Here is a 25,274-nt window from a genome sequence, read left to right on the forward strand (position 1 = left end):
TAACGTTAAAAAAGATAAATGATAAATTGCACATTCTAAGACTGTTTGTTCCTCAAGTAGTTGAAATGCAAATTTCACATAGCATGAAATGAACGGCACGATGAATGAACGAATCAATCGGCACTGATTTATGAGAAAGCTGTTACCGTCGCGAGATAAATTACGTTAGTAAATGCGCATGATGGCGATAAATTCGATATTGGTGACGGATCGACTATCCGCACGTGATGCGAAAAAATACGTATATTGATAATTCTCGAATAATTTCAAGCTCTCGTTTGTGATGATCATCGATGATGTAGAGCTTGACTTTTGAAATTACAAGATGCATTACATATAGCTCAGCTCTACGTGGTCACAGGTGCTTTCTCATGTAACAACATTGACAATTCCATGAAATGCATTGGAGTACGTAGCCATATGTTGTGGTAAACTATCAAGGGATCATCAGAGAATGATTGGTCTATTTACAAAGTGAAAGAGTAAGTAACGTTACATTTTGTCGTTGTATGTATTGAGAGTTGATAATTTTTGCTTTATTTTGTTCGAAAATAAATATAATTTTTGCGTTCTAATTTGCAAATAAAATCACATAAGTATACTCAAATAATGATATATACAATAGCAATTAACTGTACATAATTTGTACTTGTATTGTATTCACTCAGTGTCCGATCGCGTACATCACATATGTCAACGAAGTTCATCGCTTGTATAGTCGAGTATTGGAAATGTCGAACGAGCAATCAGGCGATCGTCATGTTGATTAGTGCATGTGTTTTTTCGATATTCCTGAATGAGTAGCCGTTAGCCGTCATAAAGCTCAAGTGGTTCAAGTGATCAAATATGAATGCATCTGGCGAAGCTGCAGTTCCAATATTAGATGCATAAATTTGCAAAAACACAATAGATTTTTGTAAAATAATTATATAATATGCAAATATACAATTATTTATGTCTTTATCAATATTCCCTCTATAGTTTCATTCAATTTCAAAGTAGTTTTTACAGATATTTGAACGTTATTATTGTGTGTATATGGAAAATGCATATAAAAATTAAATATAATTTTAATTTTTTATAATTGTTCTCAAAAGTCTGGATTTATTGCATAATTATTAAACAATAAAAAAATAATTCATCGATACATTTCAGATTATCAATTTTCATTAAATAAATGTTTCTCTTGCACGGCTACAGAGGGAATAAAAGAAGTGCATAATTTAATAACCTTCAAAATTAAATTTTTATCTGCTCATATGTCACAAATATGTTATTTTTTAATTTGCTGAGTTCGTATTTAAATATTTTATTATGTCAATATGATAAGCGCAAAATCGTTATACTTTTTTAGATTATTGAATAATAAAACATACTCGATAAAGAATGATATTGATTACACTTTAATGATATAATGTGTATTTATTAAAATCATAATTTTATCTTTACCTCTACCATATAAGCGTATGTCATAAGTTAAAACATAAAACAAGTGTAATCAAATTTGTAAAAATACTTCAAAACATATATTCCGCATGTTATACAAAATCTATATCATGAATATATTATAAATAAATTAAATATAAATATATTTTGAATGAATTAAATATATTTCTCATTTTTGTATTATAGAATTGAAGATATCTATAAATTCACGATAATTTTGACTCTTATTTATTACGTATGTTAATAAGAGCATTATTCAATAAAATTAAGTTCTTTCTACAAAAGATTTTTAATATGGTTTGACATAAATACATAGTTAAAACCTATAATATTGTTTTATCATAAAAATAGTTAAATAAAATAAATCATTATATAAAATTCCGTATTGAAAAATTTCTCTAGCTTATCTATAGATTTCTCTATGTAATTTACAAATGTAGAGACAATCGTCAGACAGATAACATCAAAAAAATACTTTGCCGTCAGATTCTCGTTGTACGGTTACACCTTGAAAATTGCACGAAGTCACATCCTAGTGATCCTCCGTGCCAAGAAGCGAACGCAATTCTATCCGCAACGCAATCTCCAAGTAGGATCGATTTCGAGATTTAGTCGCGGACGTGCACCGCAAATTCGTGACGCTCGAAGATTTGGCCACTAATTTAGAATCCAGTCGATTACGCCCAGGTCAATTCACGTTCAATGAATTATACCACGTTATTATTCGAATTATTACACGAGTCAGAAAAAGCATCAATTTAATTTTACAAGATCGTTAAAATGTTTGCGTAGTATGAAAAAATTAAGTAAAAACGTGGCTTTTTACAAACAAGATTTGTTCTGATTCAAATTATCAGATATAAATGATATCGTTGGTATAGCGAATATATTAGAATTGAGGCAATGCGCGTTCTCTCTAATCGGTAATTCGAATTGAGTTCCTTCGGAAAACACTCGCGAACCATCCCGTAACTCTTCTACGCGAACTACGAGCGAGCCAATTGTTTGAAATTAATTCCCATACGCTCTACATATCCGTAGATTAATATGCTTGCATTCCAAATTAGCGACCGAGTTTAAGGTACAAATCTATGCTGTGATCGCACGTATGCGATTAGCATGAGATTTGTTCTTGAATGCTAATATATTTTAGAATACACAAATATCGTATATAAAATTGTTTGTATATCGTTTATGTTAATATATGAAAAAATACAATATTATTAATAAATGATGAATTTTTATATAGTATTTATCGAGTTTTTCGCCATTAAATGGAGATATCTCAGCAAGAATTTTATCGCATATAAGACGCAAGAAATCTTTTAAAGTCTATTTCAAAGTGACGATACCATGCGGCGGAAAAGCGGCGCATGAAAGAGTAACAGAGAATCGAAGGAAAGGTGGCAAAAGGAAATCCAGTTTCTTCCTAAGAGAAACGAGCGATCAGTGTGGCCGTCGAAGATAGCGAAGCGGCAGATGAGGAAAAAAGATAAAAAGTAAAAAACGAAGAAAAGAAAATAATATAAGATACTCGCTAAAACTCTCGACGCGGACAGTAAGAGTCATAAAAGAATGCAAAAAAGACAATCGTAAAAAGAATAAAAATCGTAAGAAAAACACAACGAATTGCGACGAAGAAGATCATTGAAGAAAAAGGAGGATGTATATATAAAAGATAGAAGAGTGGCCAAAATCGATGAAATTTGTTGCAATAAAGTCAATGGAAAAGAAAAACAGACTAAGAGAGGAATCTTCATTTCTTGCGATAGTTACATGGAGAAATCGGAACACTATTACTTTAAAAAGAATTTATATGTGTAACAGGAATATATCGTACATCCCGAGCAGCATCATGACACGCTCAATCTCGATCGAAGATTTTTTGTGATAAACCTGACAAACCTGACAAACTCTTTTTGATTGTAGATCTTTTTTTAATCAGTTAACTCTGATTTCACCTCGTAGACAATAATCCTCAACTTTACAATCACGTATATCTTTCTCATTTATAAAAGCTTATTTCTTTTAATTCCTCTATTAGTTAACTCTAGGAGGAAAATAACTAATTAAAAGAAACGAGTAAAAATGTATATCGCCCTTTAATACTTTAATTGTATTAAAATTTAATGTTAATTGACGATAAAATTTGTCGACATCTCAACATTTAATTATTTTGATTTATATAATAGCTATTAATAAACCATTATTATTGTGTCTTTTATTTAAAAAATATAATAAATAAAATGTATACCCTCAGAGAAAAATTGATGTATCATTGAACGATAACCGTTGGTACACGATATTTGCATGCAACAAAGAAGTTTCTGTCGAATGTTTTGCAAAGAGTACAATTAAATAATAAAATTGACATTGTAAATTTATTATTTAAAACAGTATTTGATACTAATAATGAAAGATCATGAGGATAAAAACAAAAATGTATGTCGCTCAGTAATTAAATATCTACTAATTAAATTTTAACGTTTATCGATAAAATTTTCGAAAATATATTCATCGAGCGTTTACAAAAAATGAACATGTCAGAATAAAGAAACGAAAGCATTAAATAATCAAAAATAAAATTACTTATCTAGGTGAATATGCAGCATATTAATTTTATTACAACATTGGTCATTAAGAACAATTCAATTGTTCTAATGGGATTTTAATGTTCTACATGTATATAAATATAAAATCTGCTATTAACCCATTTCAAGAGATATTTTTAGAATTTTACTATTATTTAATATTAAATAATAATATTATTCGTTGCATGCGTATCAACATGTCGTTCGGTAGTACATCAATTCCTTGAGACAATATACAATGCATTTATTACAGTATAGTATATATAGTATAAAAAAAGACATAAGAATAATTTAACATTAGTTGTTTCAGATCGCTATTATTTATGGAAATAATTAAATAGATTAAATAATAATATATATATATATATATATATATATATATATATTGCAATTTTCTTACATCTCATTCAATGAAATCAAAATCTTTTCCTAAATATCTTTGCGAGGCCTAAGCGATTTACTACAATGCGAACATTTATCTGACATGCCAAGGAACACTAGGCTCGTATCGCAATTCGAAAAACATCGATGTATATGCGCGCTCATGCCGACACAATGGACTCATTTTGCACCGCCAACCTTTGCCTTTTGTTCCGCGGCTAGCACTTACAATTCGAAAAGCGGCAGCTTCTACCGCGAACAGCGGCGGAAGAGGTAGCGCGCTTGGGAGCGCGGAAAAGGGAGATGCAAGGAAGAAAAAGATAGAGTAAGAAAGAGAGAGCGCGAGTGAAGAAAAGGAAAGATGAAATGCACGCCACGCGGCAATGCCACAACGCCCGAGAATAGTTTTGTTGTTTGCGGACCCAACTCTGAGAGGAGGGCCAGACGGGACCGTAGGATAGCATGGCGAGTTGGTGAACACGGATGATACGAATAGAGAGAGAGAGAGAGAGAGAGGGAAGGAAAGGCGGTAGCGGCGCCTCCGTAGCCGAGGGGAAGAGCAACAGAAAGCACTAGTGCTTTGGAGTGGAGTTCGATCCCCCGGTTGAGGTTTTGTTCCGCCATTGTGATAACTCAAACAATGCAGGCTTGACTGGCACTGTACACGAAGGGACGAAGGCGCGCGCGGAGAGATGTCGGAGGGAAGTAGAGTCCTCCTTCCGTCTCTTTCGCAATGTCGAAACGCAGCGTCCCGCGCTAGTCTAGTCTCACTACGTCTCTCCCGCACTCTCGATCTAGTGCACACGCGCGTGCTTTAATACCAGGCTCTTTACGGAATACCGCCAATCCCTTCCACTTCCTTTCGTCTCTCACCGTCTCCCGTAAATACCGCGACATCGTGTACGAGCAAGCATTCATCGAAAGCTTTTTTCGCATGTGTTTTCCAAGCGGTGGTCTGGATGACAAAACTCGGCAAAAGTCTGTACACGTTCCCGAGGGCACGAAAAGCTTCATTACTGAACAAGACAAAAGACATTTCTACGTGTCAGTAAGTAAGAGAAATTTTGTGGAATACATTTGTAAAAAGTAAAGAGAGAAAATTGGTGATATTTCATATCGATCTATTATTTCGAGCAAATTAAAAATTCATTCGAGAGTCAATTGTCTTAAAGCTGTGGATAATGGAATTAAAGGAAGATTCTTTTTATATTAAGCAACACATGAAAAATTAAAATTCAGTCTGCCTCATTAGTCCGCCTCATAGGTCACGGTACCACTTGCATGGAAAGATCGACCTCACGAACTCTCTCTTCCACAGTCTAATAACAAAAATAACCCGCGCCCTTAAATGGCTAAGCGCACGAGAACGAGACATTTTATCGCGGAAAAGAGCCTCACAACGAAATCAAACGTGATACTGAATTAGTACGCTTAATTAACTGTGCGAATAATGACTATCGATCAAAGTTGACGTTACCATTCTTCGCGTTCTCTACGCAAGATATTAAATGACACTTATCTCATAAAATGTATAAATTAGTTTTTATAATATAATATTTATAATATATTTAGAGTAATAGTATTTATAATATAGTTTATCACGTAGTATATTTTATGTAATTTTATGTGTTCTGCATTGTACGTATTATGTATATCACGTATTACATACGTGATATTCAACAGCGTGTATTCTATATGTATAGTTATAATCTACATCAGTATAAATTAGATATTTTAAGAGTAAATGTATATATATGTATATTTTTTTATTCTAAAGTAATCCTATTCATTCCTATTTTGCAAGTACAGTGTTAAATATTGAATAAGGCAACTTTATTGAGATGATTTCAAAATACTCTGCATACGAATATTCATCATGAGAATATAAATTCGCAATAAAACGCAAAAGCTTGTGTATTTGTGAATCCGACTCTCTTTTTCACGTGTTTCTTTTATTACGTAAATAATTCGCTGCGTAATTATTTATGCTTATGCACAATCACGCGATCCAAAATTATAATACTTTCGACAATTTTATTGCAAAGTCGGGCGTCGCACTGATTTAAATTTATGACGACGGGAGCCTTTTTTCATGTACCTCGATAACGTTCCCTCGTTATCGACATTCGACGACGATAATTAATGCGCTGGAAAGCAAATGACGGTCTCGAAACCTTCGTGAACACAAGCACGCGCAACAACGCGTAACTCGTGACTGTTGCATATTCATAAATAGACAGTCGGAGAGGCTTTCGGTAGAGATCTAGTTTGTAGGTTTCCCATGTTTGTTAACGCTTCTCTATCGTTTATATGCCAATAACCTGTACGTTTTACCCTCCGCAGTACCAAACGTCAATTAACGCGGTTGGTAGACAATGTCGTCGTCACCGCAGAGAACTAACGTAAATTCGCGCGCACGATTTTAGCCACGTTTGCTTCGTTTTTCTTTACGTCGAAACGATTAAAGACCACAAAAAAGAGAGCATTTTTAGATGATTGACTGACTTTTTAATGGAATAAATATCTGTTTTAATTATGAGTTTTTTTAGAAAGATGTGATATATTCTAATTGGAATAAACCATATAATTAATTTAATTATTAATCGTTTAAGGAGAATAACATTTATTATAGAATTATTTCTGAATATATGATAAAAATTATATATAAAAATGTTTATTATAATTCACATATTACTTTTTAGAATTGGAAAATTTTTAATTAGTCAAAAAATGCGCCATTAATTTAGATAAATAAATGGGAACATTTTATTTTAACTGTCACAATTGCAACTTTTTTATATTATTTTTATTCGCTCTGCTTTTACCTTATATTTCTGATTAATACGCTTAAAAGATTATTCTTATTGCAGCAAATATAATAATCTATTTATAAACTATTACCTTGGAGAAAATTTATCTTCACGCATCAAACTTGATCTGATACGCACACGGCGATGATGACGGCGGAGTAGCCGAGATTAAGTGTCAGTCTCAGCTCGGTCAAAAGCCAATTTCGCTTTTACCGAACTCTCCTTGCGCAAAGTACGAAACGGCCTACACTCTCTCATCGTCTTCCGAGCCCGCGGCGATCTTTCGACTAACCACGATGATCGCAAGAGAGAACGAGAGAGGAGCATTCGTTTCGATTCGTGAGAGAGAAAGAGAGGGAGTCGAAATTACAGCCATCGCTGTATCAAATCTAAACTCCGTGTACATTTACCCTATCATTTTCAGACGAACGTTACAGAATGTGCGAGCTTCATAAGCACGCACGAAGAGCGAAAGCGTCAGACCTCTCCCTGCGACGTCACTCTCCTGTGCTAGTGTACTCTGTCATTAACATTCCCTTCGTATCTTCTCTTACTGCCTTCTCATCTCTTCTCCGTCCGTTTATATTTTCCTGTTTCCGGCCTGCACCATCCATCCATCGCTTCTTCTGGACTTTAGCTCGTTAATCTTGCTGCTTATCCTTGCCCGTTTTCTCTCTCCTTTCATTCTCAATCTTTCTCTATTGCTCCTGCTTTCACGTTATCTTCCTTTCCATCGACTTTACTGTGTACGACCCACTTTCATACTCTTCGCGTTTCTCTCGCTTTTTTAAACATGTTTTTCTGTATAAGTAGTTTGCTTCTTTTTATATAAAACGCCTTTTTTTATGTGAAACGTTTCTGCTATTATTTTGATTTGCTTTAATAAATATCAAGACTTAATAAATTTAATCTATGTAGTTTTGAGAAAAATGCAAATTAATTAACTTTTAAATGCAAAAATAAACTTTTATACGAACTCGACTGAAATCGACAAATTCTTTGTTGATTCGGCAATGCTCGGATAAAATGTTGTAAATTAATAAGGCTGAAAAAATTGTGTAAAAAGTGACAAAAATAATTAAAATTAAATGAAGAAAAATCATTATTTCCGACAGATTTTTCGATTTTTTTTCGTAAACGTTCCTTGTTTCTGCGTCGCACTCTTTGTATTATTTTATTCGTTCGCTTTTTGTAGAGCTTATCCCCGAGCGATAAGCTTCGCTCTCTCTTCCCAGTCGCCCTTATTTCTCGGTTGGGTTCCTGCCTACCTTTAGACGCGCGCTCGTTGCTAGCGCTATTTCGTGCAACGCTCACTACCGCAAAAACCGAGTCACCCGCCCGCTGCCGCGACTGCTGCCTCTTATCCGCCTTGTCCCAACATCACGGCCGTTTATCGTAACTTCACGCTCCGTAAATGTACGTCACGGCCGCTTCGGCCTCGTTTTGTCGACGAAGCTTGTCCTGAACCGTCTAGATCCACACGAGACTTTATTATGCCACTTTGGCGTTATCACAATTTTCGAGATTATAGAGCATTTTCCTATTTTCATTGCGTGTGCTTGCGTTCGGAGGAAACAATCGATCCATGTATCTTTTTTGTATGACGAAGAAGATCAAGATGCAATTATTTATTTATTTATTACATGTGATAAGTTATTTAATATTTGTTACTCATTACATAGGTAAGCCGTAAGCTTATAAGTTAGAAAAGCCGCGGTTAATAAACTATTTTTTATAATTACGTTTTTTAATTTTTTTATCTATATATATTTTAATTTATTATTCATAATATTAAATCGTCCAAACATAATCCTATTTCGGAAAATCTGAATAAGCATCCATGGAAATAGAAAAAAACGGGTGTCTTGCAGGGATCCTTAAGCCCTTTCGCGCATCCCTCTAGGCAATCCAACGAAACAGGTGCACGATGAAAAATTCACCGACCGTTAAAGGTAGGGATGGAGTAAAAGAGTAACCTGGGAGAAGGTTGAAGTAGCATCGAACGGTACGAAAGAAAAGCAAAAACGGAACGCGAACGATGGGCGACGAGAAAAAGGGATTTCACGGTGCTGGAGCATCTGCCGAAAAACGAATGAAACAAGGAGAGCGAGAGTGTTTGAAAAATATCTGTCTCTCATTCGTCCGTGTGAACGTGTCATTTTTGATATTACTTTTTCCCTGTCGACCATTTCCGACCGTTCACCGTTTCGCACAAAATCATGTTGCATGAATGTCCCGGATGTAAAAATGCATTCTTTTTAGGCTCGAGGTAAGTCGACTGTGTATACGTGTGGTTATGTGTATATTTGCAAATAAATCCTAACGTTACCGTCATTATCACGTGCGATTGCAAAGGGATAGATTTCATATAAATTACAGAAAAACTCAACAAATACCGAATATTTACAATAATTATCGAAAAAATCGTTGTATATTCACTTCATAAATAACTAAATTTTTTGCGATAGAGAGAAAAAGGGAAGGAGAAACTTCATTGCGAATATTCAGCGGTATTTATGCTTGGACAAGCAAAAATCTGTTTTTTATAGTACATTGTGGCATGACTAACACGCAGAAAATTTCTGCTGGTATTCGTCGACAGCCATCGCTCGGCACGCAACAAAGGAATAAAATGCAAGGCTCAAATGATGGAGAATGCGATATAAACTAATTGCGTCCTCATCGTGAAAGTTTAACATGGACCGCAGATAATAGAATTAACGCGCACGTAGAAACACACGGCTTCGGCTGGTTCGCCAATCATTTGGTAAAGTCATGCGAATGGAATAATAATATTATACGCGCGAGCAAAGTTTGGCGTGAGAATTTGTATACAGTTCTTTAGGCGCAAATTATCATACCGTAAATACTCTATTAGAGCAATCGATAAAAAATAAAAGAATAATCAATAAGAGTAATCAACATCTTTTTCTTTTACCTTTTTTGCAATTATGATTAGAAATTGATGCACGAATTGGTGCAAATTGATCTTTGAAAATAAAATGAGATATATGTACAAACGTGACTTATCACATTGTTCCGAAAATAATCCAGGTTACTTAGGTATTTAAATTAATTAAAAACTGACAATTCATCGAATCTACCCAAATTCAATTACTTGATCGATCGATGTGAGCAAAACTTATTCATTTAATCTCTGACTTAAAAGTATTGTCCACGGTAATTTAAAAATAGGGGACGTTAAACACACGAAAGATACCAGTGACGCATGAAAAAATTATCTTTTATTAGTTTTTTTCTATGCAAAATTCCGCGGTATCTGTTTGTCGTCAACATATTTTGTGGAATGTCAAATATTCACATGCATGTCGCATATTGTTTGCAATTGACGTATAAATATTTTTATAAGCTGTGACAGTGTTTCATCACCAACGAATTTATTTCAACAATACGGGGAAAAACAAAAAAAAAATAAAAAAGTGTTTCACATCAACGCATAATGTGAGATATCACCTGGCTCTATTTTCACCCCGATAACAAGAAGGTAGAACGTCACGGTCAAGGCAGTCTGCCAGCCTATCGCGTATGATAATTGCCCTGATTGCGTCTGACGTCCAGTCCCTCCTTCAGCCGCCCAGACGATCACAGGCAAGGTACCGAGGCGAAGAGGCGATATATCACTAAATGATCGATACGTCCCGTGGGCAGAATACGCCTTGCGGTGAGAGACGTCAACGCAACCCGCTGCCGATCGAAGTTCTCCCTGAATAGAGCACTGGCGGTTCTCTCCCCCTCTCTCCATCTTTATGTGTCTCTCTGTCTCTCTCTCTTTCTCTCTCGGCATTCAGCCGAGGTATGATGAATCGGCCTAATTTCGCGGACGGAAGGTCACGTAAGCTCGGTAAATCTTGGCCAGCGCTATCGCCACGGAGTAACGCCATCGGAACGCGTCGTTGGCGGTGCTAGGGCGCCGTTTCAGAGAACCATTTCGGAGAGACGCAACGCCCGTTGCGTTGTAGGCAAATCCCAGACAGGTTCTGTGTATATGGCCCATGCAGGAAGCGATTCCTAAATCATATCACCGCGTTCGCAACACATGCTAGAAATTCCCGAAACTGTTTGTGGTGTGCTGAGAGCGCGCGTGTAAGCAAGGGTTGCACAACGCGCGGAACGCACACGTACGCTCGCGTTCTGACGCATTCCCTTTTCTCTCTCTCTCTCTCTCTGTCTCTCTTTTGGAATATCCATACGGCTCGCTCCCTTCGTCGAGAGCCAAGTCCCTCCCGTAAATGTTATCATCCGCTTCGCGTCTCTCTTCGACGAACTGGCCGATATAACGTTACCACCCTGCGCACCACCATTGGGACGGCGAACGAGCTGCTCCACCGTCCATAATCACCCTCAACGTCCTGTCGATGAGATTAATGTCGCGCCCGCACCACCAACGGTCACCATGCCCCGTAGTTCGATGCTCTCCGGCATTTGTTAAACGCCGTAAAACGCCATTAACGATTATACTTGAGCTTGGACGTAGAGCGTAAGCTTGCCGTATTAAACGCCATATAGATTTACCGATTATAAGTTATACCTTTAATTCAATTCGATATCTGGAACGCCATTGCAGATGTCAACAACAGCAGAAAATCACAAATATTAAGAAACAAAATAATTTGCGACAGGATTTTATTGCATTTAGCCTTTGATATTTATCTGTTGAAATTGCAAATCGATATACCTATGTATCAAAGATTTTCTTTTATATTTTTATACTCATATTTTTCGTAGCCTTCAAAGTCCAAGTTCATAGCAGAATTAACCGTTCCCCGTTATTTTTTTCTCTATACGTGCGATGACAGTATTGCGAGCAGAATGGAGAAAGCCGCGTGATATTACGGATAAAAATAAACAGGTATAAATAATAGCAGCTATAAATACAGATGAATCAATATACCACACGAATAAAACTGTGACTCGAGGTGAAACATTTAAAAGCGAGAATTTCATGACGATCAATTGACACCGCGTGTGCACTTAAGCCGCCATGACGAATATGTTTATTGATCGTAATCATTAGATATAACCATAACTGTGTCGATGATATTAATATCATTGGAAAGGTAGCAACGTGCAAGTTAGCACGTTTAAAGTATATGAGAGATGTACATACACATATCACTATAATCCATGCATTTAGAATTATCGAAATTGTAACTCTTTGAAAAAAATGCAATTAACGGACTAATACATAAAATAAATAACTAATTAATATATAAAAGGGATAAAAAGTTTAAAAAATATAAATTAAGAAAAGCACTATTATATATAAGTAATATTTTATACATTTGAAAATATTATAAAAAATAACAAAATTTTAATCTATCAAAATTTAAAAGTTTCTTAAGCTTCTATATTACTTATCCAAAGTGACATATTTCAATCAACAAACTTTAAATAAAGAGCTCAATATTAAATTCAAATTATTCAAAATAGCAGCAATTTTCGAAAATTTAATTGAAATTATTGGAATTTTGGGTCATGTTTCGAGAGAATTCATGGACGAGCCAAAGCTGCCTAGCTGCGAGAGGTCATATATAGATATAATATTGTTCCGATAACTTCTAACATTTGATAGCTTGTGATGGTAAAATGAAAGTATACTTGAATCAGGGAAGATACGAGAAAGATAACGTTCAAGTTATTGCTTTTCTCCTAATGACAAAATAAAATGTCGTCGAGTTGGAGCAATATCCATCACGAAATAATTTAGTATTAAAAAATAGATTGGCTTTAAATCTTACGCTTTTATTTATTTATACAAGAATTTCGCAATAATCAAGAAAAAATTAAATGCACAAATAGGTTTCACAATCGATATTAACGTTGCCGACGTTGTAACACGAAAGAAAATACTGCTTCACATGTGACTCCTAGCATGAATACAATACAAACACGAATAACATCTGTCCGTTTATTTCCTTTCAAATAATCAATTATCATGTACGATTTTGCTACTTGAAATTAATCGTACATTTTCGCGTTAATCGAGAACATATAATTCACGAATTATGTTTAGTACTCTATAATATACCGAACATCCGACTAATTAGAAGCTTCTCTTTATAATTATGATTAGATTTTGAGTATTACACATTTATAAAATATTTCATAATGATATTACACCTTTAAACGACACGATTATTCTGCGCATACAACTATATATATAAAGCAAGTTGATATATAATTTGATATATCAACGCGGTTGATAATCCTATCAAGTGCGAACGCATTTGAAACATAATAATGGTTTGCCAGATTGCATTTTCCTAGCGAAATCTCACGCCTCGAGGCATTGAAATTAGCGATAAACATTGTTTTCGATAATTATGATAATTTGATAATTACGAGACAAAAGAACTTAAAAGCAAGATAAAATCTTAAAATTTTTCATGCAAAAGTGTATAAATTGGTTTTAAGTTCCTTTCTTTTTTAAACAAATTTTTTAAAAAAGAAAAAGAGAAAAAACATATTCTTTAAATATCTTTTGTTTTTTTAAATGTTTTTTTGATGTTTTTATATGATTTAATCATTATCATTTATCACCTTGCGGATTAAAATTTCAAAATGTATATCAATATTATTTTAACAAATTATAGAAAATTAATCAAGGCAAATCAAAATATACGTATACAAATCTTATCAATAAGTTATTTTCGTACCGTCACTAAATTTCCTGTTTTTTAAAATTGTATCAGGAAAGGATGTAAAAAATGAATTGCCTTCATTTAATGTAAAGAAGGTTAGACAAGTACTGAAATAGCTGTCCGTATCTGTGGAAAACCGCTAGAGGGATCAGAGAAGTAAAGTTCTGTAACTTATTGCTGGAGAATTCTCAGTACACCTGGTACTTTGTTTGACCGTGTGTGCAATAGACGAGTGTACTATGCGTACTTTCGTGGATCAAACTCGTACCTCATCTCCGTAATCTTTGCTAATACCTCGAATATTCGTAAGCTACCCGCTCAAGGCAAATGGCAAGCATAATTAGGTGCGGAAACGTAAATACTACTTCGTCGACGATCAGTTATTGCGTACGTACGTATGTACGTAGGTACACGTATGCTTTAATTTTTCTACCATAACAAATAGCACTCGTTTCATTGTTAATTATAATGTTATGTAAAATTTTGCTCCCCACATTTTTGTAAAATTATTAAAAAAAATAAATAAAATAGTTTTTCTATATATTATTGAAATATTTATAATATTTATATAATAATGCGTTTCTCAGCATACTCATATAAGTATCTCATATCATTATTAATTTCTTATGTGGTCCCATTTTTATGTTAATGCATTATATAATTAAAATAATTCATTTATATATAATTGCAGTAATATCAAAATGTTTTATCTTCATCAAATGTATTATCTTCAAGAAATCTCGTCTAGATATAGGAAAGAGAATTCACAATTTTAGAGATAGAAGTGCAATCTCAAATCTAGAATCGTAATATCAATATTAAACAAAGGTAGCTCAACTTTTAAGAGATTTATCGCAGTCGGAAATAAAGCAGATAAAAATAGCGTATAGTATGTGCTAGTTCGATAATCTTTCTTCGCGTATCTTGTCTGAATTTTTTGTTCGTTTTATATTTGCGTAAAAAAAAAGAACACATTAAAATACAATATAAATTTTCCCTAAAAACATTATGGTAAATTAATAATTTTCTTAATTTTTCTAGAGGAAAAACAAAATCTTTAGTTTAAAGTGTATAAGGACAGATAATGAAATATCCGCCGCTGAGAGATAACAGCTAAAAGGTTCTGTGCTTCGGGGTTACGCGATAAAATTACGCGATAACGGGAATGTGGCGTAAGCACCGGCTCGTTTGGAGTATCAAACGCCATGTTCCGCACTTGCTCAAGACAACTGCAATAAATTATTACAGATCTATACACATGTTTCTTCATCGTGTATATGTAACGTATCTAAAGAAAGATTATCTTAAATAGATATGTCGATTGACGCTGCGAATCGCAAATACGATTTCAAAGTTAATCTTTAAAGCTTTGAAAAGTTAAAACAATTTCTCATATAACTGCTTTTAACGTTTTTGTGGGGAAAAGTCAAAAGTTACGAAGCTAAAAAAAAGCTTAGACCATTCTCGTTTTCGATCAATCGTCGCCTGATTTCAAATATAATCGGATTGAATACTAAATGTGCGAACAAACATCTTTCAAGTTAAAAAAATAACCGTTAATTTTAATGTTCATACAGAGAAATATGGTTTTCGATTACCAGTTCTTGTGTATTATGTACTCGAGCGAGTTCATCGTACCATGGTTAAAAATACTATAATCGCGCAATGACCTGGATCGATGATCACGCCTCAACAGAGTCGATCATTAAGTCGTTCGCTAACTATTGATGTGTTCAACATATTTTTATATCTGTTTTTATATCTAGCTTGTAAAAATGTTAAAGGCATTGTACTTCCTGTCTATGTCGATAACGATTATTTCCGCTCGAAAACGATGAAAAACACCACACATAGTGTGCATTAATTTTTAAACCGTATATTTATTTGCAAGCAAATGTCGCACGAATCACAAGTAGTTAAACTAATATATAAGCTTACATATTAAATATTATATACATATATATGTATATGTATATACATGTATATTTATTAATGAATGTAAATATTTAATTACTTTTGCAAAAATTGTCGCGTGATACTTGCAATAAACTCGCACTTTAAAAGTATTTTCAGTGTGTATTTAATACTAAATATAACCGTTTGATCGTGAGTTTTGCCATCCGAAATGAATTTAATATAAACATTTTAAACGAAAATCAAATAATTACATTTATCGTGCTTGATGTGCAGTGAAAATACGGGTCATTGAGTTTGTCGATCGTCATCATCATCTGTTCAATGTAACGTCATTTAGGTATGCAATTATTGCTGTGTCGGGTACAAGAAGAAAAATGCTCTCGCGGGAAGCGTTGAGAAGGGTGTGGAAAAAGGAAGAATATCTCTTGCACTCACCTGAATGGGCGAGCTGCTTGAGGAATGCCTCGTAGCGCACGGCAAGACAGCAGGGGGATGGTTCACCGCATTTTTCCACGCTGTATATGTCGTCGTTGAGTGTTCACGTGTGCCACTACTTCTACCACCACCGACAGAACCCACTACTACTACTATTATTATTATTATCAACCAGCACCAGAGCACCACAATAGTAAACGCGGAAACGACGGCCTTTTATCTCACTCCGTCTCACGTTGACGCTTTCTGTTTCGCCAACACGCGTAATACCTTATGCCTTCGACCGGCTAGGAAACGTTCACTCGCGAATTCACGTCGTTACAGGACAACATAGACGTCCATTCGACGTAGCAGTCGTGATTACAGTTCCGTCTGGCCGCCTAGACTCTTGTCACGTCGACTGTTCGACCAGACGCACGAATAACTACTTGGGCGTCGCGACTGATTTGTCATTGATTCGTTTTACTTAAACTTTACGCGATTTTGCGATGAAGAAACAGGCAGGAAAAGAGAGACGACGAGAAAGCAGCGAGCTTCGTTGGAACGAACGATGCGGTATACGACAAACCCACGTTGCTGGACGGTGCCGAAACGCGTTCTACCCCTGTTGACGTCGGGGGTTAAACTGAATCCAAAAGCGACGTCGTACGCTCATAGACGTTCAAGCGCATGCTCCGCATTTTATCGCTTGGCTCGTGTGCGTGCGGCACGTCACTTCGTATATATATTTGCGTCGTGTGTGTATGAGTGTATGTATATACCACACAGTGCGCCTATACAGGGTGGTCAAGAAAATCCTCGGCCGTTAAGAGAAAATCGTCCCTTCATGGTAGCACCCGTTACTTCTTCGCTTCGCGGAGAGTCGAACGGCTTTCGGGTACAACCCCTCGCACGTTTACCGGCGTTCGCTCTTTCTACCCTTAAATTCGATTGCCGACCCCGACGTGGCCGTAAAGATACGGGAAAGCGGTGCCGGCAACTCGTTGTAAACTCTTTTTTCTCAGCGCGGCAAAATGGCAAGCAGCTCGTTTTTACGCGAATTACTTGATTTCTTTTTTCTTTCTCTTTCTCTTTCCTTTCCTTTCATTTTTTTTATTCCAGCAACAAGGCACGAAATAATGACCCGACAGTGGTGTAGACTCGCAAAGAAGGAAAACTCACGTTTCGCTGAAACAAGCAGCGGCCTCGGCGTCGCGTCGCGTCGCACCGACGATGCATTTTGTCGCGACTGCGACAGTCGCCTCGTATTTTTCGATAAAAATTCCGCACTCTTCCGTTTGCGATAAAACCGCGCCGGCGATTTTAATTTAAAACACTGTGTCAACTCACACGGTAGCGAGCGACACACGGACGAGAAATTTCGTTGTGCTTTCACGATTTCGATGAAAAGATTGTCGCAAAGTTACAACGGGCCATCGTTGACGCCTGATTATGATATTGACCCGAGTGTACTGCTTTAATAACGAGCACGCTTCGAATTTACCTGATAAACGTGTATTCTCTTTCTCCTACCTTCTCTTTTCCCACGGCTCTCTATATGACAAATAAAATAAGAAAGTTACTTGACACGCGATCTTATTTAAAGCAAATTCTTGAAGCACACACGCAAATTATTTAACGGTCGAAGTAACATTAGATATTTCTATTTCTATGCCAAAGACGATATTCATGTTACATTCGCTACGTTTCAAATAACTGGTCTAAAAAAATTTCCTTGAAAGGTCGCTAAAGGTCGCTTTCGGCCGCATTATCATCCGCAAAAAAAACAATGCAAAATTAATGGGCAGAATTTTCTAAAATGATGTATACCCTACCCTTATTTTTAACTTTTTTTTTTCTTTTGGTATATATTAATTTCGGTTAAGAATACACGCCAGCGAATTATATACATGTAAAGCGCGAAATAGGTACCTTAATATATTATTATATTATAAACATTATTTTGTAAGTTTATACCTCATTTATATCAAAAACTTCACGCTATGTAATACAATAAAGATAAGTTAAGGAGAATGAATTAAAATGGAAATAGCTTCGCTAAATTTCTCATATAAGTTGTAATGAACACGCTGCGAAAGACTTCGGGGCAACGTTGTATAATATAGCAAAAATGCCTTTCTAATAATGCCTTTCTAATATAAATCTGTATAATACATTATCTTCGTAATATTTTATAATTTTTTATATTATATCGGTAATATTATAATCAGTAAAATATTATATGTAATATTCCGCAATCTTATATATAAAAAAAATTGTCAAAGTAAAAGGTATTTACGCTTATCAAATTCATGACGCGATAAATGTATCTTTCATCCGATTACATAAATTAGCATTAGATTCTTATTTTGAATTTATATCATTTACAGTATTAATAGAATTGAGATATAATAATATTATGTTTATATTCGTTATATTCTCTCTAATGGCAGCGTGCAATAATCATCGAGCTGGGCAAATTGATATTTCACACGTGAAAATTTAATTGCAGAGAAAATTGAGAATATATCTGCGGTGAAAAATAAAAAAAAAATAAAAAATAAAAAATAAAAAAAAAAACAAGCGAGAACACAAATGGAAATGCCGAGTTTGCTCGTTGCGGATTGTCGATCACGGATTATATCTCGACGTTGAGACGCGTGTCGCGGAGTTTTTGGCATGCTTTCTCGCGGCACAACGAACTTTCTTTGTCCTCGATCGTGAATGATGCGGGGAAAGTTTCCGGAGCGCCGGATGGACGAGCAAGCTCGACGTCGGGAAGGGAACCGCCAAGAAGCCGCAAAGGAACTCGATCATTTCGTATATATATCTATATAATACGTACAAAGCTTGTATTCAGTCGACGCAGACGTCTTGCTGGCGCGGGTTAGCAAACCTATTTCCTTCGAGCTCACCGAAAGCCTCGAAGGAATGAAGCTTTCAATCCCCCTTCGTGAATATGGGCTTCGGCAGAAAAGAAGACGACACCGCCGAGTCTTTGCGACTTTGATTAAAGATTTAACTCGAGGATATAACGGCGGCTTCGCGAAAAGGATCTTTCAATCGCGTTTATCTTGCGAATAAAAAGCGAGCGCAGCAATTATCCAATGTCCGCGAGGACCGCGCGATTAAATTTCTACACACCTTGAGATTACCGTAGTCGTATTTGAAGAAACAGAATTAAGCTACAGAGCAAAAAACGACACTAGTGTAAAAATCGAGAGGAAACAGCTAATATTAAATTAAAACGCCGACGGCGAACGAACTCATTAACATGCCGGGAAATCTTATTCGTTTTTCTATCAAAGTAGAAGAGAAGCGTTCTCTTCTCAAGAGAATATTGCACAAAGCTAAATGTCCATCGAATGCTTTTTATTATACATTATATACGCGGGAAAAAATGAAAATAGTGTTCCGAGTAAGACACTCTGTAAAAATGTAGTTTATATCTCTGTACTAAAAGCAGTTAGTTGCTTATTCCGCCTTTGCTAATGACTATTTAATTCGTCCAAATTATGTGTTGAAAGCAACCATACATCTTGCAGCGTTTAGCTGCAAGAAATGGTAATTAACCACAAGCACAAAATATAAAATTACATTCACAAATTATATTGTTGTAGACGATTCATATTGTCGCACACGATACAATGTTTGAAAGAAGCATTTCCCGAAAAACCATTTTCCGAAATCCGTCAAGCTGCGCAAGATCTTTTGGTGGATAGAAATTCGACCCGTGAGATCACTTTGCCGGCAGCTTTTCATCTGGGCCTAGCAAATCCATTCTCGTTGACTCCGTAATCGCAACCCGTAGTTCCGAAGGGATTGCTGGCATCTCACTAAAGATACGCGGATATGCGAGGGTTAAAGACAAAATCAACTAAAGCGCAAGCGAAAAGTCTGCCTGAAAAAAAAAAAGACTTCCTATTTTCTGATGGTTTCGTCGGTCTCTGTTCGCACACAGGTCGGAGAGTGACGTATACGACCATCAAGAAGCCGGGAGCTTTCCACGATTCTCAGAGAGGATATCCTCGTTATAGTCGGGAATCGGAGCAATCAACTTGACGACGGGTCGGCATTACGATCATTCGCGCTGTCAGATTAAATTGAAGCTTATACAACATTAACTGTCTTAATACATTAACTATTTTCTCGAGATAAATTTCAATCGTTTTCCAATCTCAAAATTTTACCGCGCATTATAATGCGCAGATATGAGCGAGCAAAAAAATGTATCAATAATAATATTAAATTATTCGATATAACGATGCTATTATTTCTTCTGTTTTTTTCTCGATAAAAAAAAAAATATTAGGAAAGCATTTTTTCCCAAATAGGACACTGCCAGAAGAAGCAACATTGCTATAAATATATGCAATATTTAATAATAACGTTGTATGTTTGTTCTTCTCTTTTCCACTTCCATCCTATCATGAAACCGTCACTTACAATGTTCATTTAATCATTCTTATGAATAAAGAGATCAATTTACATGAGTCACGTTTTCTTGTGTTTTGTCGATTGTATTTTATAACAACGATAGTCTAAGAAAACGCATATATTGGCCGGTCGGACCCCATATTGTCTACATTTTTCCCTTCCAGTTTCCCATTCTCAATCTGCGACGTATTTACGACCGCCAGCGCGCTATACGTCTCTCGAGAGACGTTTTCTGTTCCCTCTATCTTGTTCCTGCACAACTGCCAACGTTTCCTGTACCCCCCTTTTTCCCTTCCCCATCGTCTCTCATAAACGAGTGTTCGTAACAAGTAGCTTGCAGCTACGAACGCGATAAGTTGCGAACAGAGTGGCTGCTTTATCGCAGTTTTTCTAGAGAGACCTTGAATAGGAGGCGATGAAGTAAATGACGTTGTGAATATCAAGTTCATGATTTGCCATCAAGAAAATACGTTAATTACTCGATAATAAAATAATAAAGAAGCCGATTAAAACGAGTTATATTAATAGATTTGCGTATATCTAATTGAAAATGTAAGATGAGATAAAATTGTGAAACCGTAATATAAATAGAGCAAAACAAAATGCAAATCTTTTTCTGCAAAAATATAATTAATGTTGTAAAATAATTTAATACGCGTAATTTCAGGAAACCTCTGTTATGTGATATCAAGGTATTAATAATAAAGTAATGTTTAATTTGCGCCAGACAACTGGGCGGAAAATGCAAAAATACTTGCTTGCTTCGTGAATATTTATGATGGTACGACATTTATAATTAATACGATCCATTATCGTTGTCGAGCTCGAATCCCATTGCACCGAATTGTCACACGGTCGACCTAATTAAGCAATGCCATTTACAAGTGGAACAACTCACCGAACGAATTTCAGCGAGGAAATCCGTTGTCTTCCTCCGGCGCAGTTGCTTTTTGTGCAGTACATTGATTACGAGAGAAAAAGAGAGAAAGAGATAGATTAAAAGCTAAATAAGCTCATCTATTTATCATAATTATATTTATAAGATTAGAATTATGTGATAGTAGAAAAAATAAAAAAATATGAGATTTAATATTTTAATATAAAATTTTCTTCTTATATGTAGAATAAACACATTTAGTTTGTACAATTTCTCGCATTTTTTTTTTGTTCCTTTCTCGTGTTATAATTTCCATATTATTTTCAGCATTTGGAATATTTTGAAGAATATCTTTTATTGTAATCAAGTTTTCTAATATTGCGAACACAGTACAATACTGGAATTGCATCACATGATATGAATTTTCGTCGGCATTTTATTTTCATCCGTAGAATCTCCGAGCATCTCTTCCCTTTTCCCTTTCCCTCTTTCTCTCTCTCTCTCTGTCTTTCGATCTGCCAAAGGTATTCTCAGGTTAATCCGCTATGCGGATACGCGCCATCTTGGAATTCCGAAAGCCTCGCGCAAGTTTCGCGAGTTTCGCCAATAAGTTTGTGTATCGCGGTATTGCAGCTGGTCTGGTTCTCCCGGTTTCCCTACGGCAGTCGCGATCGTACACCTTCTGTCCCTCATTACGAAGCCCTCCCTTTCGCAACTCGATGTCGACAGAGTGAGAGCAAGAGGACGACACAACGGATCGAAGACGAAAAGTTGAATACTGAGAGACGGAAAACGGAAACAGAACAGAGGTTACGCGTGAAGGTGTTGAAAACGTGAAAATATGCAACGAAGTATACTTGAAAAAAAAAGGCGGTCGACAGTCACTGCCGGTCCAATGGCGCGATAAAAGCTCGCACTACTTCGTCTTTTTTTCTCTCTCTCCTTTCCTTCTCTCGCCTCTTCGGTAGCCACTCTTCTAGCAAACGTTCGTGCTCTCGACGCAGCTCTTTTCTTGAGGCATAGCCGAGATTGCTTTAAAACAATTGGCACGTTGAAATTTTTGCATCCTTTGTTTAGTAACCCAAAATTTTGTTCCGCGTAAGTTACGTATAAAAACGCATGTTACATAATTTAATCCAGCAATCGAAATATCATTTGTGATTATATATATATGTAGACTTATGTATATATCCTGCACAATGGTCATCGAGTAAATCGCATCAAAGATAGAAATAATAATTTTGAATACGCTGATAAAAAAAAAGGAAAAATAGAACTTTACCATGTATCTGTTACGTCTATGATTCTATATATTCATATCTATGTCTGTGTTTATATCCACTCTTGATGACTGCGCCAAATTTCGTTACGGCGCGCCTGAATGCAGCGAAACTGGACACTCGACTATGCGCAAAGGGTTAACGAAGTAACTGTGATGCCGAGCTTCTCACCTTCCCTTACTTCCTTTCATTTTGCGGTCATCAACCCGCGTTCTAAGTAAGCACGATTTGCTGTCGACCTCATATCCTCTTTACAGAGCATCGTTACTCTCTTCATTCACATCAGACAGGTCCAGATTTAATAAAGTATTCCTCGTCACACGGCTTTATTTCGCGACGTTGCTGCTGCGACGTCACCTCTACTGGTCTGTTATATCCCCCGTAATTCTGACCAGGTCGCTCGTGGTGAGAATACAGGAATTTTTATCTTTCTCGACAAGCTGCCCGAAGCAAACACGAAGAAAAACATCCGGGAAACTCCAGGCGGGCGGAAAGGCGCCGCATGAACGAAAGAAAGAAACGCGCGCGGGGAAAATTCGTTTAACGATGGCACAACCTCGTGAAGCTGATACGTAGCAGACGACACGAAATACATCCGGAACGAGATGCAAATTACGGACTTACGAAGTATTGTTACGGACGTGCGACGGCTTACGCTGCAAATAATAAACGGCCGCGATGCCCGCGTTCGGGATGTCGGTTCGAGACGGGAATAAATATCTGCCGTTACCCCTATTACCCATCTTACTTTACGGAAATTGAGAAACGCGAGTACGGGGCAAAATATAAAACAAGAGTTGCGCTCACCGCTTGCTTGTTTATCACTTTGTACGTCGCCTCGTATGCAGTCATATTTCTCGAATCGATGTATTTTTTGCATAGTGCAAACGTTTTTACAAAGAAACAAGAAACTAAAAGAATAATACCGATAGAAAACTCGATTAAAGCGCAAATAAAAATTAATGCCAGTAAGAAATGTCGTAAAAGTATATTTTTTAATTTAAAACGTGTGTATCAAATTTTTTGCTGGTATTAATTTACCTCTCTAGTTTGAAAGTTTTTAAAGAACAGTTAGTAAAACGGTTCGTTTTACGTGTTTCAAATAAAACAAAGCATAAAACAATTGTAATAATTGACGAGTGTGTGATACTTTGACGATGTCTCGATATTGCACGAGAGTGAAAGGAACTTATTGGAATTCGAAGTCGCGAACATTCTTGTGTCGATATCGTATCAACGGATTTAGAAAGATTCCCAAGAAGAGTTCTTCCATGCCGTTGTGCATCCGCTGCGACGGAAATGCACTTGCAAAATATACGGAGACTTATGTGTAACGTATCTACATGTAGCGTACGAATGCGCCCACGTTACGCATTTGACGTATTTAGGGCGTATCAAAAGTCGACGAAATAATCTTTTCTTTTCCCTCCCTTTCTCTTTTTCATGAACTCGTCTTTATAAAGAACAACTTTGTACAGCTCGTATAGATCGTTCCTACCAATAACTTCTCCGCAATTCTTTCTCTGTCGTCTTTCTTGCCGATAAAATATTCTCTTCGAATCGCTTACGTTTCTTGCCTCGCACTCACATCTCGTGGAAAATTTGTCAAGATAGTCTAACAGTCGCGCGACCTCACGAGCTTGTGCCGTTCATTTTCGCTAGAAAAAAAAAAAAAAAAAACGCTATAATAAACGCTTTCTTCCTCGCGGTAATTTATTCGCGTACGCGAGCAAATTTGAATTCAGATAACTCGGCCGAATAATGACGTACGACGGAGTGCGATAGTTCCGTTTTTCGCAATCGCGGCCACGCACGAATCCACTTTCCTAAAGAACTTTCCTAAGACCCGACTATTCCTCCTCTTTCGTACTTCGTAAAAAGTAAGAGCAAGCCGTGGCAGGCTACAGGCGCGGTGTGCGACGAGGGTATCCGGGTTTCGAGAGTGTGCCGCCGCATCCGCAGCAGATCTCACGGGGCGGATTTCAATTTCGCGCGTGAATCCATGAAAATCTCGATCGCACTTACTTCCGGACAGTTAAGTGGCGAGCTAGGTGTCACGGGGGAGAAAAGAGAACCCTCGGAGATTCCTCCGAACGAATGAAATAGCAGAGTGGATGGGAAAAGAGAGAAGGGAAAGGGAAAAGGAACACGAAGGGAACGGCGCGCATAACAGGACACCGCTGGTAGCACGGAAGACATCGTCGTCGTCGTCGTCGTCGTCGTCGTCGAGCACACGTACTATACTTGTGCGCACCTCGTCCGTTCTACGACCCTCGCGTCCTATCTACCTACCTACCTCGCCGATTTCCAATCCCCTACCCCTTCGTTCCTATGGCAACGCACTTAAGCTCACTTTAGTATTTCAGTCTCAGACACGACGTTTGCATGATGGTGTAAGTATTGCCCCGCGTATGAATTGCATCGCGCGCAGATGGACAAGCCTGTTTACGCGTTTAACT

At 36.6% G+C, this 25,274-nt stretch overlaps 1 protein-coding gene across 3 annotated transcripts in view; it reads right to left on the bottom strand.

Moving 5' to 3' along the window:
• Lar (tyrosine-protein phosphatase Lar) overlaps positions 1–25,274 on the bottom strand; it is a 399,608-nt gene that overhangs the window by 364,682 nt on the left and 9,652 nt on the right. For 2 of the 3 annotated variants that reach the window (XM_072893356.1, XM_072893353.1), the window contains exon 1: positions 16,243–16,877. The exons of the other annotated variant lie outside the window; for it this stretch is intronic. The gene's annotated coding sequence lies outside the window, so the exon portion shown is untranslated. Of the gene's footprint in view, positions 1–16,242; positions 16,878–25,274 lie in introns of those variants that run through there. 3 annotated transcript variants of the gene reach the window in all.

Source organism: Anoplolepis gracilipes, chromosome 5 (assembly GCF_047496725.1).
Source record: "Anoplolepis gracilipes chromosome 5, ASM4749672v1, whole genome shotgun sequence".
NCBI classification, from domain to species: domain Eukaryota; kingdom Metazoa; phylum Arthropoda; class Insecta; order Hymenoptera; family Formicidae; genus Anoplolepis; species Anoplolepis gracilipes.